The sequence below is a fragment of the Scyliorhinus torazame genome, chromosome 28, assembly GCF_047496885.1.
Source record: "Scyliorhinus torazame isolate Kashiwa2021f chromosome 28, sScyTor2.1, whole genome shotgun sequence".
Classification (NCBI taxonomy): Eukaryota; Metazoa; Chordata; class Chondrichthyes; order Carcharhiniformes; family Scyliorhinidae; genus Scyliorhinus; species Scyliorhinus torazame.
Window position 1 is genome coordinate 42,062,343 of NC_092734.1, and position 14,737 is coordinate 42,077,079.

Below are 14,737 nucleotides of genomic sequence, written 5' to 3' on the forward strand. Positions count from 1 at the left end.
CCCCTCCCCCTCCCTCCCTCCCCTCCCTCCCTCCCTCCCTCCCTCCCTCCCTCCCTCCCTGCCCCTCCCCTCCCTCCCTCCCCTCCCCCTCCCTCCCTCCCCTCCCCTCCCTCCTCCCCTCCCTCCCTCCCCCTCCCTCCCTCCCCTCCCCCTCCCTCCCCCCTCCCGCCCTCCCCTCCCCTCCCCCTCCCTCCCCCCCTCCCTCCCTCCCCTCCCTCCCTCCCCTCCCCTCCCTCCCCTCCCCTCCCCTCCCTCCCCTCCCCTCCCCCCTCCCTCCCTCCCCTCCCCCTCCCTCCCTCCCCTCCCCCTCCCTCCCTCTCCCTCCCCTCCCCTCCCTCCCCCTCCCCCTCCCCCTCCCTCCCCCTCCCCTCCCCCCCTCCCCCTCCCCCTCCCCCCTCCCCCTCCCTCCCCCCTCCCCCTCCCCCCTCCCCTCCCCTCCCCCCCTCCCCTCCCCTCCCTCCCCCCTCCCCCTCCCCTCCCCTCCCCTCCCCCTCCCCCACCCTCCCCCCCTCCCCTCCCCCCTCCCCCTCCCCCTCCCCTCCCACCCCCCCCTCCCCCCTCCCCTCCCCCCTCCCCTCCCCTCCCCCCTCCCCACCCTCCCCCCTCCCCTCCCTCCCACCCCTCCCCCTCCCCTCCCCTCCCCCCCCTCCCCCTCCCACCCACCCCTCCCCCCCCCTCCCCCACCCCTCCCCCCCCCCTCCCCCTCCCTCCCCCCCTCCCCCTCCCACCCACCCCCTCCCCTCCCCCTCCCCCTCCCTCCCCCCCCTCCCCCCCCCACCCCCCTCCCCCCCACCCCCCACCCTCCCCCTCCCTCCCCCCTCCCCCCTCCCCCCCCCCTCCCACCCCTCCCCCCCCTCCCCCCCCACCCCCTCCCCCCCCCTCCCCCCCTCCCCCCCCTCCCCTCCCTCCCCCCCTCCCCACCTCCCCCCCTCCCCCCCTCCCCTCCCCCTCCCCCCCTCCCCTCCCTCCCCCCCTCCCCTCCCTCCCCCCCCCCTCCCTCCCCCTCCCCCTCCCCCTCCCCTCCCCTCCCCACCCCCTCCCCTCCCCCTCCCCCCCCCCCCTCCCCCTCCCTCCCCCCCACCCCTCCCCTCCCCCCTCCCCCCTCCCCACCCCCCCCCTCCCCTCCCCCCCCCTCCCCCCACCCCCCCCCCCACCCTCCCCCCCCCACCCTCCCCCACCCCCCCTCCCCCCACCCCCACCCCCCCCCCCCCCTCCCCTCCCCCCCCTCCCCCTCCCCCCCTCCCCCCCTCCCCCCCCTCCCCACCCCCTCCCCCCCCTCCCTCCCCCCCCCCCTCCCCCACCCTCCCCACCCCCCTCCCCCTCCCCTCCCCCTCCTCCCCCCCACCCTCCCCTCCCCCACCCTCCCCTCCCCCCCACCCCCCCCCACCCCCACCTCCCCCCCCTCCCCTCCCCCCTCCCCTCCCTCCCCTCCCCCCTCCCCCCCTCCCCTCCCCCTCCCCCCCCCTCCCCTCCCCCCTCCCCCTCCCCCCACCCCCTCCCCCACCCTCCCCCTCCCACCCCTCCACCCCTCCCCTCCCTCCCCTCCCCCCTCCCCCTCCCCCCTCCCCCTCCCCCCTCCCCCCTCCCTCCCCTCCCTCCCCCTCCCCTCCCCCTCCCCCCTCCCCCCTCCCCTCCCCCCTCCCCTCCCTCCCCCTCCCTCCCCTCCCTCCCCTCCCCCTCCCTCCCTCCCCTCCCCTCCCCTCCCACCCTCCCCCCCTCCCACCCCCTCCCCCTCCCCTCCCCACCCTCCCTCCCCCTCCCCTCCCTCCCCTCCCCCTCCCTCCCTCCCCTCCCCCTCCCTCCCCTCCCTCCCCCTCCCCTCCCCTCCCACCCTCCCCCTCCCCTCCCCCTCCCTCCCCTCCCCCTCCCCCTCCCTCCCTCCCTCCCCCTCCCTCCCCTCCCCTCCCCCCCTCCCCTCCCCCTCCCCCCCCTCCCCCTCCCTCCCCCCCTCCCCCTCCCTCCCACCCCTCCCCCCTCCCCTCCCCCCTCCCCCTCCCCCCTCCCTCCCACCCCTCCCCCTCCCTCCCCCCCTCCCCCTCCCTCCCTCCCCTCCCCCCCTCCCTCCCCTCCCCTCCCCCCTCCCCTCCCCTCCCCTCCCCCTCCCCCTCCCCTCCCCCTCCCCTCCCCCCCTCCCCACCCCCTCCCTCCCCCCTCCCCCCCCTCCCCCCTCCCCCCTCACCCTCCCCTCCCCCTCCCTCCCTCCCCCCACCCCCTCCCTCCCCTCCCTCCCCCTCCCCTCCCCCTCCCCCTCCCCTCCCCCTCCCTCCCTCCCCTCCCCCCCTCCCTCCCCTCCACCTCCCCTCCCTCCCTCCCCCCCTCCCCTCCCTCCCCTCCCTCCCTCCCCTCCCTCCCACCCCCTCCCTCCCTCCCTCCCCTCCCCCTCCCTCCCTCCCCTCCCCTCCCCTCCCTCCCCTCCCCCTCCCTCCCTCCCCTCCCCTCCCACCCTCCCCTCCCCCTCCCTCCCACCCCACCCCCTCCCTCCCTCCCTCCCCCTCCCACCTCCCCTCCCCCCCCCCCTCCCTCCCCCCTCCCCCCTCCCTCCCCTCCCCACCCCTCCCACCCCCCCCACCCTCCCCTCCCCCTCCCTCCCCTCCCCTCCCACCCTCCCACCCCTCCCCCTCCCTCCCCTCCCCCTCCCTCCCTCCCCCCTCCCCTCCCCCCTCCCTCCCACCCTCCCACCCCCCTCCCTCCCCACCCCTCCCCTCCCCCTCCCCTCCCCCTCCCTCCTCCCCCTCCCCCCTCCCTCCCCTCCCACCCTCCCTCCCTCCCCCCACCCCCTCCCTCCCTCCCCCACCCCCTCCCTCCCTCCCCTCCCCCTCCCTCCCCTCCCCCTCCCCTCCCTCCCCTCCCCCTCCCTCCCTCCCCTCCCTCCCTCCCCCTCCCCCTCCCCCTCCCCTCCCCTCCCCTCCCTCCCCTCCCCCTCCCTCCCTCCCTCCCCTCCCCCTCCTCCCTCCCCCTCCCCCTCCCTCCCTCCCTCCCTCCCCTCCCCCTCCCTCCCACCCCTCCCCCTCCCCCCCTCCCCCTCCCTCCCTCCCCTCCCCCTCCCTCCCTCCCTCCCCACCCCCTCCCTCCCCTCCCCCTCCCTCCCTCCCCCTCCCTCCCTCCCTCCCCTCCCCCCTCCCTCCCTCCCCTCCCCCTCCCTCCCTCCCCTCCCCCACCCTCCCTCCCCTCCCCCTCCCTCCCTCCCACCCCCTCCCCTCCCTCCCCTCCCCCCCCCTCCCTCCCTCCTCCCACCCCTCCCCCTCCCTCCCTCCCCTCCCCCACCCTCCCCTCCCTCCCTCCCCTCCCCCTCCCCTCCCCTCCCCCTCCCCTCCCCTCCCCCTCCCTCCCTCCCCCTCCCCCTCCCCTCCCCCCTCCCCCCCCCCTCCCCCTCCCTCCCTCCCCTCCCCCTCCCACCCCTCCCCCCTCCCACCCTCCCCCCCCTCCCCCTCCCCCCTCCCCCCCTCCCCTCCCCTCCCTCCCCCCCTCCCCACCCTCCCCACCCCACCCTCCCCTCCCCCACCCACCTCCCTCCCACCCACCCCCTCCCCCCCCCCCCACCCCTCCCCCTCCCACCCACCCCACCCCACCCACCCACCCCTCCCCCCACCCCCTCCCCTCCCCCACCCACCCTCCCCTCCCCCACCCCTCCCTCCCCTCCCCCTCCCCTCCCCCCCACCCCCCACCCCACCCCCCACCCCCCCCACCCCCCCCCCCACCCCACCCCTCCCCCCCCACCCCACCCCACCCCCCCCCACCCTCCCCACCCCCCCCTCCCCCACCCCCCCCACCCCCCACCCCACCCCCCACCCCACCCCCCCACCCCCCACCCTCCCCCACCCCCCCACCCCCACCCACCCCACCCCCCCACCCCCTCCCACCCCACCCCCCCTCCCCCCACCCCCCACCCCACCCCCCACCCCACCCCTCCCCCCCCACCCCACCCTCCCCACCCCCCCCTCCCCCCCACCCACCCCACCCCCCCCACCCACCCCTCCCCCACCCCCCCACCCCACCCCCCCACCCCCCCCACCCCACCCCCCCTCCCCCCCCACCCCCACCCCACCCACCCCTCCCCCACCCCACCCCCACCCACCCCACCCCACCCACCCCCACCCCCACCCCCCCCCACCCCTCCCCCACCCCCCTCCCCCCCCCCCCCACCCCCCCTCCCCACCCCCCCCCCACCCCCCCCACCCACCCCCACCCCCACCCACCCCACCCCACCCCCCCTCCCCTCCCCACCCCCACCCCCCTCCCCCTCCCCACCCCCCCCCCCTCCCCCCCCTCCCCCCCCCACCCCCCTCCCCACCCCCTCCCCCCACCCCCCCCCCTCCCCCCCCCCCCCCACCCACCCCCCACCCCCCCCCCCACCCACCCCCCCCCCACCACCCCACCCCCCCACCCCCACCCCACCCCTCCCCCCCACCCCCCCCCTCCCCCCCCACCCCCACCCCTCCCCCCCACCCCCACCCCACCCCCCCCCACCCCCACCCCCCTCCCACCCCCTCCCCCACCCCACCCCACCCTCCCCCCTCCCCACCCTCCCCCACCCCCCCCCACCCCCCCACCCCCCCTCCCACCCCCCCCCCCCCCCCTCCCCCCACCCCACCCCCTCCCCCACCCCCACCCCACCCCTCCCCCACACCCTCCTCCCCCACCCCCCCCCACCCCTCCCCCCCACCCCTCCCCCCCACCCCCACCCCCCCCCCCCCACCCCCACCCCTCCCACCCCCCCTCCCCCACCCCACCCCTCCCCCCCCCCCCCCTCCCCTCCCCCCCACCCCACCCCCTCCCACCCCCTCCCCCTCCCCCTCCCCCCTCCCCCACCCCCCCCCCCTCCCCTCCCCCACCCCCCCCACCCCTCCCCCTCCCCCCCACCCCCTCCCCCCCCCCCCCCCCCCCCCCTCCCCCCCACCCCCACCCCCCCCCTCCCCACCCCCCCCCACCCCCCTCCCCCACCCCCACCCCCCCCCCCTCCCCCCTCCCCTCCCCCCCACCCCCTCCCCCCCCTCCCCCTCCCCCCCTCCCCCCCCCCCCCCCCCTCCCCCTCCCCCTCCCCCCCCCCTCCCCCTCCCCCCTCCCCCTCCCCCCTCCCCCCTCCCCCTCCCCCCTCCCCCCCCCCCTCCCCCCCTCCCCCCCTCCCTCCTCCCCCCCCCCTCCCCCTCCCTCCCCCCTCCCTCCTCCCCCTCCCCCTCCCTCCCCCCCCTCCTCCTCCCCCTCCCCCCTCCCTCCTCCCCCTCCCCCCCTCCCTCCTCCCCCTCCCCCCCTCCCTCCTCCCCCTCCCTCCCTCCCTCCCCCCCTCCCTCCCTCCTCCCCCTCCCCCCCCTCCCTCCCTCCTCCCCCCTCCCCCTCCCTCCCTCCTCCCCCTCCCCCTCCCTCCCTCCTCCCCCTCCCCCTCCCTCCCTCCTCCCCTCCCCCCTCCCTCCCTCCTCCCCCTCCCCCTCCCTCCCTCCTCCCCCTCCCCCCTCCCTCCCTCCTCCCCCTCCTCCCCCCTCCCTCCCCCCTCCCTCCTCCCCCTCCCTCCCCCTCCCTCCCCCTCCCTCCTCCCCCTCCCTCCCCCCCTCCCTCCTCCCCCTCCCTCCCCCCTCCCTCCTCCCCCTCCCTCCTCCCCCTCCCTCCCCCTCCCCCTCCCTCCCCCCTCCCCCTCCCTCCCCCTCCCCCTCCCTCCCCCCTCCCCCTCCCTCCTCCCCCTCCCCTCCCCTCCCTCGCCCTCCCTCCCCTCCCTCGCCCTCCCTTGCCCTCCCTCCCCCTCCCCCTCCCTCGCCCTCCCTCCCCCTCCCTCCCCTCCCTCCCCCTCCCTCCCCTCCCTCCCCTCCCTCCCCTCCCTCCCCCCTCCCTCCCCTCCCCTCCTCCCTCGCCCTCCCTCCCCTCCCTCCCCTCCCTCCCCTCCCTGCCCCTCCCTCCCCTCCCTCGCCCTCCCTCCCCTCCCTCGCCCTCCCTCCCCTCCCTCGCCCTCCCTCCCCTCCCTCGCCCTCCCTCCCCCTCCCTCCCTCCCTCCCTCCCTTCCCTCCCCCTCCCCCCCTCCCTCCTCCCCCTCCCCCCCTCCCTCCTCCCCCTCCCTCCTCCCCCTCCCTCCCTCCTCCCCCTCCCCCCTCCCTCCCTCCTCCCCCTCCCTCCCTCCTCCCCCTCCCCCTCCCTCCCTCCTCCCCCTCCCCCCCTCCCTCCTCCTCCCCCTCCCCCTCCCTCCCTCCTCCCCCTCCCTCCCCCTCCCTCCCCCCCCTCCCTCCCCCTCCCTCCCCCCTCCCTCCTCCCCCTCCCCCCCTCCCTCCTCCCCCTCCCTCCCCCCCTCCCTCCTCCCCCCTCCCTCCTCCCCCTCCCTCCCCCCTCCCCCTCCCTCCCCCCTCCCCCTCCCTCCCCCTCCCCCTCCCTCCCCCCTCCCCCTCCCTCCTCCCCCTCCCCTCCCCTCCCTCGCCCTCCCTCCCCTCCCTCGCCCTCCCTCGCCCTCCCTCCCCCTCCCTCGCCCTCCCTCCCCTCCCTCCCCCTCCCTCGCCCTCCCTCCCCTCCCTCCCCCTCCCTCCCCCTCCCTCCCCCTCCCTCCCCTCCCTCCCTCCCTTCCCTCCCCCTCCCTCCCCCTCCCCTCCCTCCCTCCCCCTCCCTCCCCTCCCCTCCCCCTCCCTCCCTCCCCTCCCTCCCTCCCCTCCCCCTCCCTCCCTCCCCTCCCCCTCCCTCCCTCCCCTCCCCCTCCCTCCCTCCCCTCCCCCTCCCTCCCTTCCTTCCCTCCCTTCCCTCCACTCCCTTCCCTCCACTCCACCCCCTTCCCTCCTCCCTCCCCTCCCCCTCCCCTCCCTCCCCTCCCCCTCCCTCCCCTCCCCCTCCCCCCCCTCCCCTCCCTCCCCTCCCCCTCCCCTCCCTCCCCTCCCCCTCCCTCCACTCCCCTCCCTCCCCTCCCCCTCCCCCCCCCCTCCCCCTCCCCTCCCCCTCCCCTCCCCCTCCCCTCCCCCTCCCCCTCCCTCCCTCCCTCCCCCTCCCTCCCTCCCTCCCCCTCCCTCCCTCCCTCCCTTCCCTCCACTCCCTTCCCTCCACTCCACCCCCTTCCCTCCTCCCTCCTCCCCTCCCCTCCTCCCCCGCCTTCCCCCTCCCCCCCCTCCCCCCCCTCTCCCCCTCCCTCCCCCCTTTCCAAGAGCCAGTGCAGACTCAAAGGGCCGAATGGCCTCCTTCTGCACTGTAAATTCAATGATAATCTATGATTAATCTAGGACAAAGGTTCGGCACAACATCGTGGGCCGAAGGGCCTGTTCTGTGCTGTATTTTCTATGTTCTATGTACCGCGATCTCCCTCGCTGCGTCCCGCTTCCGGAGATGGTGCACCAGCATCCGACTTGCCTTTTCCCCATATTCATAAACCGCCCCCTGGGCCTTCCTCCACTGTGCCTCCACCTTCCTGGTGGTCAACAGGTCGAATTTGGCCTGGAGGCTACGCCTCTCCCTCAACAATCCTCCCCAGGTTCTTCCGCTACCTCCTGTCTACCCTCACCATCTCCCCCACCAGCCTCTCCCTCTGCTCCCTCCTCTCCTTGTGGGCCCTAATGGAGATCAGCTCTCCCCTAACCACCGCATTCAGCGCCTCCCAGACCATCCCCACTCGGACCTCCCCGTTATCATTGGCCTCCAGGTATCTCTCTATGCTTCTTCGGACCCGCTCACTCACCTCCTCGTCCGCCAACAGCCCCACCTCCAAGCGCCACAGCGGGCGCTGGTCCCTCTCCTCCCCCAGCTCTAAGTCTACCCAATGCGGGGCGTGATCGCCGAGTACCCGGTATCCTCTACTCTCGCTCTCAGTGCCCTGCTCATAATAAAAAATTCGATCAGGGAATAGGCCTTATGAACATGCGATGCAGTGCCAGATCCAACACCGTGTTAAAGTCCCCCCCCCCCCCATTATCAGGCCCCCCACTTACAAGTCCGGGATCCGACCCAACATGCGCCGCATAAAACCTGCATCGTCCCAGTTCGGTGCGTACACGTTGACCAGTACCACCCTCTCCCCTTGCAGCTTACCACTTACCATTACGTACCTGCCGCCATTGTCTGTCACAATGCTCAACGCCTCGAACGACACCCTCTTTCCCACCAAGATCGCCACCCCCCCGATTTTTGGCATCCAGCCCTGAATGAAACACCTGACCTACCCACCCCTTCCTCAATCTTACCTGGTCTGCCACCTTCAGGTGTGTCTCCTGGAGCATGACCACATCCGCCTTGAGCCCCTTCAGGTGCACGAACACGCGGGCCCGCTTGACCAGCCCGTTCAGTCCCCTTACATTCCAGGTTATCAGCCGGATCAGGGGGCTACCCGCCCCCCTCCCCTGCCGACTAGCCATAACCCCTCCTCGGCCAGCCACGCGCCCGCGCCCCACGCTCGGCCCGTTCCCCACAGCGGCAGACCCCCGTACCAACCCCCTCTACTCGCTCCAGCTCCCCCATGACCATACCAGCAGCAACCCGGTCCCCCCCCTCCAGCTAGGACCCCTCCTAGCTGCTTTGCTCCCCCCATTGCACTCCCGCAAGTCAGCTGACTCCTGCTGACCCCGGCCGCTACCGTCTCGCCTTCGACTCCTCCCATTGTGGGACATCCCCCCCCCCTCCATTACCCACCAGCAGGCTCTCCGCCTCCCCCTTCCATCCCAAGCGCGGGAGACAACCCTCACTTCCCCGCCCCGGCTCCGTCCCCTCCAGTGCGGGAAAAAGCCCGCGCTTTCCACCTGCCCGGCCCCGCCACCTTTGACGCAGCTCCTTTTACAGGCCCAGTCCCCTCACCCCCGACTCGGGCCTCCCCCTCCCCCATGGGGCACCATCCCCCCTACCGGCCATCTACCCGACAAAAGTACAATCTTCTACACTTCCTGGGTCCGTATCCCTCTATTCCCATCCTATTCATGTATTTGTCAAGATGCCCCTTAAATGTCCCTATCGTCCCTGCTTCCACTACCTCCTCCGGTAGCGAGTTCCAGGCACCCACTACCCTCTGTGTAAAAAAACTTGCCTCGTACATCTACTCTAAACCTTGCCCCTCGCACCTTAAACCTATGCCCCCTACTAATTGACCCCTCTACCCTGGGGAAAAGCCTCTGACTATCCATCTGTCTATGCCCCTCATAATTTTGTAGACCTCTATCAGGTCGCCCCTCAACCTCCGTCGTTCCAGTGAGAACAAACCGAGTTTATTCAACCGCTCCTCATAGCTAATGCCCTCCATACCAGGCAACATTCGGGTAAATCTCTTCTGCACCCTCTCTAAAGCCTCCACATCCTTCTGGTAGTGTGGCGACCGGAATTGAACACTATACTCCAAGTGTGGCCTAACTAAGGTTCTATACAGCTGCTGCATGACTTTCAACACTTGACCTCAGAAATTTTATGGCGTTGGTATGGAAACTGTCCATCGCAGGGGGACACGTGTGTCAGAAAACCCGTGTTCACCCTCTGAACTCAACGGTAGCTTCTACCGCACAGGCTAAACTGGGCAAGCGGCTGACTGGGTTGTTGTTTTTGGCACTGAGTGGCTGGAAGAGATTTTTCTGATGCTCACAGCTGGCACTGGGCTGGAATCACTGCCGAGTGGTGAAGCCACAACTCTGGCTCCGCAGAAAGATGGAAATGTTGGCATCCGAAACATTCTAGACCTCTCCATGGCACTGGAACTGCCCCTTGCTCATAGGCCACTGACAGACAGTACCCACTCACCACAGGAAAAAACAAATGGAGATTAAGATTACAAATGACAGATGGTGTGAAAATCAGGAGAGAAAGGAAATGGAAAAGAGGGAAGAGAGAGAGAATGAGAAACAGACTACAGAGAGAGAATTGAAGTGCATGTCATCCTAGATAGTGAACAAATGTTTGAGAAAATAAGGACGAACAACAATCGCTGAACCCGGATTTAACGGCAAATTCTCTTCTTGTGTTGGTGAAAATTTTATTGTATAATCAAAACTAAAGTAAATTTATAAAAATTCTGGCATACAAAATTTACAAAAGTTCAATAACACCAGTAAAAATAGCATTTTCTTGGCAGCAATAAATCAGACTTCACACTTTTCAAAGTTAAATCTGTAATCTGTTGAGTGTCACATTGAACAGACAGTTTACACATACCCCAGACACGGTCAAGATACTCCCAACGTGTGCTCTAGATTCTTAAGCATCGTTATATGACGCAGAACAGCCCTACCCAAGACAAACTTCTGAATGTCGACAAGAGTTTACTATCAGAAATTTCCAGCCTGTTGTCCCACAACCTCCTAACTAACAACACACGGTCACAAATATTTGACGGGTGTTTGTAGAGGTCAGAAACTGCAGCACGAGGGCGGTTAAGAAGATGCAAATGACACCACGGGTTGGACAAAGGAACAGGCAGCAATGCACAGGGCAGCAGCTAATGCGTGTTCGCTGGTTAGGGGAAGAGGCATGGAAAAGATGGGGTGCAGGGAAAAGGGTGGTGAGGGTCTGAAGGGGGGAGGAAGGTGTTTGGGAATGGACGGGATGAAGTGGATTTGGAAGGGTGGAGGTCAGGAGGTGGAACGTGACTGGGTCTAACACACATCGTGTGGAGATAACCCTAACATTTGAACACTGAGAAGGAATGAATGCAGACAGCAGGTTTTCAGTTTGCCTCAGGACATTGAGGTTGTATAGAGGGGTGGTGTAACCCCATCTAACGCTGGCTTGGTTAAAGTTGATGAGAAATCAATAGGAGCTCAGTGAGAATGCCTGGGAGGAATGTGGAGGCTACGAGCTCGCCTGTGCTACCCCTCAATAGACTTAAGAAAACATTTTTATCATTTTTATCAATGACCTAGAGGAAGGCGCAGAAGGGTGGGTGAGTAAATTTGCAGACGATACTAAAGTCGGTGGTGTTGTCGACAGTGCGGAAGGATGTAGCAGGTTACAGAGGGATATAGATAAGCTGCAGAGCTGGGCTGAGAGGTGGCAAATGGAGTTTAATGTAGAGAAGTGTGAGGTGATTCACTTTGGAAGGAATAACAGGAATGTGGAATATTTGGCTAATGGAAAAGTTCTTGGAAGTGTGGATGAACAGAGGGATCTAGGTGTCCATGTACATAGATCCCTGAAAGTTGCCACCCAGGTTGATAGGTTGTGAAGAAGGCCTATGGAGTGTTGGCCTTTATTGGTAGAGGGATTGAGTTCCGGAGTCAGGAGGTCATGCTGCAGCTGTACAAAACTCTGGTACGGCCGTATTTGGAGTATTGCGTACAGTTCTGGTCACCGCATTATAGGAAGGATGTGGAGGCTTTGGAGCGGGTGCAGAGGAGATTTACCAGTATGTTGCCTGGTATGGAGGGAAAATCTTATGAGGAAAGGCTGATGGACTTGAGGTTGTTTTGGTTGGAGAGAAGAAGGTTAAGAGGAGACTTAATAGAGGCATACAAAATGATCAGGGGGTTAGATAGGGTGGACAGTGAGAGCCTTCTCCCGCGGATGGAAATGGCTGGCACGAGGGGACATAGCACACACTGACACGCTCACACTGACACGTTCACACTGACATGCTCACTGACACGCTCACACTGACACTGACACGCTCACACTGACACGCACACACTGACATGCACACACTGACACTCTCACACTGACACTGACACGTTCACACTGACACTCTCACACTGACACGCTCACACTGACACGCTCACAGACACGCACACACTGACACGCACACACTGACACGCACACACTGACACTGACACGCTCACACTGACACGCTCACACTGACACGCTCGCACTGACACTGACACGCACACACTGACACTGACAGGCTCACACTGACACACGCACAGACACGCTCACACTGACACGCACACACTGACACGCTCACACTGACACGCTCACAGACACGCTCACACTGACACGCTCACACTGACACTGACACGCACACACTGACAGGCTCACACTGACACGCACACACTGACACGCTCACACTGATACGCTCACACTGACACGCTCACACTGACACGCTCACACTGACACTGACACGCACACACTGACACTCTCACATTGACACGCACACACTGACACTGACACGCACACACTGACACGCTCACACTGACACGCACGCACTGACACTCTCACACTGACACGCTCACACTGACACGCTCACACTGACACGCTCACACTGACACTGACACGCACACACTGACACTGACACGCTCACACTGACACGCTCACACTGACACTGACACGCACACACTGACACGCACACACTGACACGCACACACTGACACGCTCACACTGACACACACACACTGACACGCACACACTGACACGCTCACACTGACACGCACACACTGACACTCTCACACTGACACTGACACGCTCACACTGACACGCTCACACTGACACTGACACGCACACACTGACACGCTCACACTGACACGCACACACTGACCCGCTCACACTGACACGTTCACACTGACGCTGACACGCACACACTGACACGCTCACACTGACACACTCACACTGACACTGACCTCTCACACTGACACTGACACGCTCACACGCACACACTGACACTGACACGCTCATACTGACACGTTCATACTGACACTGACACGCTCACAGACACGCTCACACTGACACGCTCACACTGACACTGACACGCTCACAGACACGCTCACACTGACACGCACACACTGACACGCACACACTGACACTGACACTCTCACACTGACACTGACACGCTCACACTGACACGCACACACTGACACGCCCACACTGACACGCACGCACTGACACTGACATGCTCACACTGACACGCTCACACTGACCCTGACACGTTCACACTGACATGCTCACACTGACATGCACACTGACACTGACACGCACACTGACACTGACACGCTCACAGACACGCTCACACTGACACGCACACACTGACACTGACACGCTCACACTGGCACTCTCACACTGTCACTGACACGCTCACACTGACACGCTCACACTGACACTGACACGCACACACTGACACGCTCACACTGACACTCTCACACTGACACTGACACGCACACACTGACACTGACACACTCACACTGACACGCTCACACTGACACGCTCACACTGACACGCTCACACTGACATGCACACACTGACACTGACACGCACACACTGACACGCTCACACTGACATGCACACACTGACACACTCACACTGACACGCTCACACTGACACTGACACGCTCACACTGACACGCACACACTGACACGCTCACACTGACACGCTCACTGACATGCACACACTGACACTGACACGCTCACACTGACACGCTCACACTGACACGCTCACAGACACGCTCACACTGACATGCTCACACTGACACGCACACTGACACTGACACGCTCACACTGACACGCTCACACTGACACTGACACGCACACACTGACACGCACACACTGACACTGACACACACACACTGACACGCTCACACTGACACGCTCACACTGACACTGACACGCTCACACTGACACGCACACACTGACACTGACACGCTCACACTGACACTGACACGCTCACACTGACACGCTCACACTGACACTGACGCGCACACACTGACACGCACACACTGACACTGACACACACACACTGACACGCTCACATTGACACGCTCACACTGACACTGACACGCTCACACTGACACGCACACACTGACACTGACACGCTCACACTGACACTGACACGCTCACACTGACACGCTCACACTGACACTGACACGCTCACACTGACACTGACACGCTCACAGACACGCTCACACTGACATGCTCACACTGACACGCACACTGACACTGACACGCTCACACTGACACGCTCACACTGACACGCTCACACTGACACGCTCACACTGACACTGACACGCACACACTGACACGCTCACACTGACACGCACACACTGACACGCTCACACTGACACGCTCACACTGACACGCACACACTGATACACTCACACTGACACGCACATACTGACACGCTCACACTCATATGCTCACACTGACATTGACACGCACACACTGACACTGACACACTGACACGCACACACAGACACGCTCACAGACACGCACACACTGACACTGACACGCTCACACTGACACACTCACACTGACCCTGACACGCTCACACTGACACGCTCACACTGACACGCTCAGACACTGACATGCACACTGACACGCACACACTGACACGCACACACTGACACTGACACGCTCACACTGACACGCCAACACTGACACGCTCACACTGACACACTCACACTCACACTGACACGCTCACACTGACACTGACACGCTCACAGACACGCTCACACTGACACGCTGACACGCACACATTGACACTGACACGCTCACAGACACGCTCACACTGACACGCTCACACTGACATGCACACACTGACACTGACACGCTCACACTGACACGCTCACGCTGACACGCACACATTGACACTGACACGCTCACAGACATGCTCACACTGACACGCTCATACTGACACGCACACACTGACATGCTCACACTGACACGCACACACTGACACGCTCACAGACATGCTCACACTGACATGCACACACTGACACACACACTGACATGCTCCCACTGAAACACTCACACACCGACACACACTCAGACATACACACACTCAGACACACACACTCAGGCACACACACTGACACACTCACACACTGACACACTCAGGCACACACACTCACACACTGAAACACATACACACACACTGACACACACGCACTGACACACAC